Source organism: Myotis brandtii, unplaced genomic scaffold (genome assembly GCF_000412655.1).
Source record: "Myotis brandtii unplaced genomic scaffold, ASM41265v1 scaffold499, whole genome shotgun sequence".
Lineage (NCBI taxonomy): Eukaryota > Metazoa > Chordata > Mammalia > Chiroptera > Vespertilionidae > Myotis > Myotis brandtii.
The window spans coordinates 1,475,094-1,478,506 of NW_005369027.1; positions in this window are offsets into that span (position 1 = coordinate 1,475,094).

Consider the following 3,413-nt stretch of genomic DNA (forward strand, 5'->3'; position numbering starts at 1 on the left):
TTTCTAACTCTCTATCCCTCTCCCTTCCTCTCTGTAAAAAAGCAATAAAATATATTTTTTAAAAAATTCTATGGGTTTTTTTAATTTAAAGAGAGAGCCCACCAAAATAATTCAAAGTACACTTTGATTTGCCATAAAAGAACAAAGAAATGCCATATTGCTCCCAAACATATGCCCATCCCTCTCAGTATTCCACCTCCACAAGCGGCATTAAGAAAGGTTTTTAGAGAAAGCCATGAAACATCTGCCTTCCACACCCAAATTAGCTTAATAAAAACAACCACATCAAACAAACAAAGAAAACTACCACATAAAAGAACAGAACTGGACGTGGCATGGAGGAGACGGCAATCAGAACTACCAGGGGACCTTTACAAGGTAAAATGTCCATGGTTGCAAGTCAATGTTTTGTGATACTGTTGTCATGAATCATAATGTATTTATATTATAATTGTGTGGGAACATATGGCTTTTACTTCTTTTCCCTTATTTGCCACTCACTGCATTCATTGCAATGCTAAAGACCCAATGTTAGATGGAAGAGAACTCATCTGGGAAACTCACACTTTTTGAAAATCTAATCTATGATTGTGACCTCTTGGATCATTTTAGCAACATTATAAATCAGGAAAAAAAGCATTTTGGGTTTTTGAAATGCCTACGTTCACTCAAATGAGCTGAAAATTAAGTGTGAAATGTAGTATTTCACTTTTGAAAAATTGCAAAGAAATGTTAACCACAATTGTTCTCATCAAATACACATTGACTCTTGCAATATATTTTTTTCCTTTGCAGTGTTCTTTTCTCTTCAACAACAACAAACAACCTCTAAGTTCTCGGGCCCCAAACAGCTTAAAAAAAACAAAAACCCCTCAGAGTAGAATTTTTGGTTGAACTATTTTAACCATAATTAATTCCCATTACTGTCAAGCTTTTAAGCAGGTCAAGAGAACTCTTTAAAAGGGAAGAGGAGGTTAAGGAGGAGAAAGAGGACTTGATTAATGCTTTTGCCATCCTTCCAGCTCTCAGCCAGACAGGCTGGAGACATTTCTGGAAGTAATCTCACCATGGCTGTCCAAGGAGAACCGCAAGTTCAGTTCAAACTTGTATTGGCTGGTGATGATGGTACTGGAAAAACGGGTTTCAAGAGGTCAGCTGACTGGTGAATTTGACCTTGGGTGTTGAAGTCCAGCCCTTGTGTCCCAGACCAACAGAGGACCTACTAACTTCAATGTATGCGATACAGCTCGTCAGGAGGAATTTTGTGGACTGAGAGACAGCTATTACATCCAAGCCCAATGTGCCATTAGTGTTAGATGTAACTTCGAGAGTTACTTGTAAGAATACTAGAGGCCCAGTGCACGACATTCATGCACTTGGTTGGGGGAGGATCCCTCAGTCTGGCCTGTGCCCTCTTGAATCCAGGAGCCCTCGGGGGATGTCTGACTGACGGCTTAGGCCCACTTCCTGCAGGGAATGGGCCTAAGCCTGCAGTCGGACATTCTTAGCACTGCCACGGAGGCGGGAGAGGTTCCCGCCTCCACTACTGTGCTTGCCAGCTGTGAGCCAGCTTCTGGCTGAGCAGTGCTCCCCCTGTGGGAGTGCACTGACCATCAGGGGGCAGCTCCTTCATTGAGTGTCTGCTTCCTGGTGGTCAGTGTGCATCATAGTGACCGGTCGTTCCACTGTTCAGTTGATTTGCATATTAGTCTTTTATTATATAGGATTTTTATTAAATTCATAGGGGTGACATTGCTTAATAAGATCATATAGGTTTCAAGTGTATATTTCTATGATACCTGATCTATATATTGCATTGTGTGCCCACCACCCAAAGTCAAATCATCTTCCATAACCCCTTTACCCTTTACTACCCTCCACCCTCTGATAAATACTGTTAGTATACTGTTGTTTGTGTCTTTGAGTTTCAGTTTTATATCCCACATATGAGTGAAATCATATGGTTCTTAGCTTTTTCTGACTTATTTCACTTAGCATAATATTCTCAAGGTCCATCCATGTTGTCTCAAATAGCAGTATTTCATCTTTTTTTATGGCTAACTATAGTATGTATGTACCACATCTTCTTTACCCAGTCCTCTATTGCAGGACACGTTGGTTGTTTCCATGTCTTGGGCACCATGAATGTCATGGACCAGCTTTGGCGGCACCGTAGGAGCATGAGCTGGAGGTTGCTCCGACAACCGCTGTCCCAGATGAGGGTGATGACCTGTGAGGAAAAAGAAGCTGGAGCCCAGCTCACAAGCCCTTTTATGGCAACTGTGCTGTGATGTCAGAGCTGCAGCGCCTTTGCCACTTGGTTATACAGCCAAGTAAAATGTGTGCTTAATCTCTGGGATACGGAAGGAGATGCATGGGCTTCAGAGTAAACATGGCAGTTAAAAAAGACCTTCATTAAGGACCTGCAGATTTAGCTGTTTTGGAACACAGCTGTTTCCTTATTGAGTTTCAAATATCAGACTGCTATTGAACATCACAAGTCAGTGTGCAATCGTGTTTGTCACTGTCATTCCCATTCTTTCTCATTTAGAATCAGAATAAAATTGTACTTCAAATTCTTTTTTTTTTAAAGGGGAAGAGAAAGAGTTTTCAGTAAATATTATCACTCAACTGCACAAAAAAGAATAAAAAGGACTTCAAGATCGAGATACAACTAAGAGAACAGTAAGATTGAATTATAGGTGATCTCAGGGCACACACTGAATCTAAGAACAAGATAAAAAGACAAAAAATGTATTTCTTTTTGGATAGTATCTATTGGAAACTTGCAAGTAAAGCTCGTATATGATAAAACTTATGCCTAGGAATGTCGGTAACTGTGTTCCATAGAATTCATAGTGAAATTGGAATGGCTTGTGTTGCTGCCACAGTTAAAACAGAGGTAAAATTTCTAAAAGCAGCAGTCTCAAATTGGATAAAACTTATTCTTACAGTTTTCCAGTATCTTGCTACCCTTCCACAGTTCAATCGACGTAGACACTTAGCAGCATAACTTCGTTGAGAGAAATAATATTGAAAAGCCTCACGAAAATTCACACAGCTACCGCGGTCATTTAACATCCAAAGCCCAGCATGTTGTGTGGCAACAGAGTGGATATTAAGGTCAGGAAAGTTAAGACAAAATCCATCGTCTTCCACCAAAAGAAGAATCTGTGACATTTCTGCCCAAAGTAACTACAGCTCTGAAAAGCCCTTCCTCCGGGAAAAGGCAGGAGGGCAGATCAAAGCTCAGGGATCGGCCTTCCTGCCTTAATATGAAATGTAACCTTATGGGAAAGACGGCGAAGTTTCCACGCACAGTTTTATAAATTTAAACCAGTAAAGGTTGCGGCCGGATCACTCATCAACACAACTTGCCACCGGTGGGGCCCACGTGCTGCGGGTATGCGCTG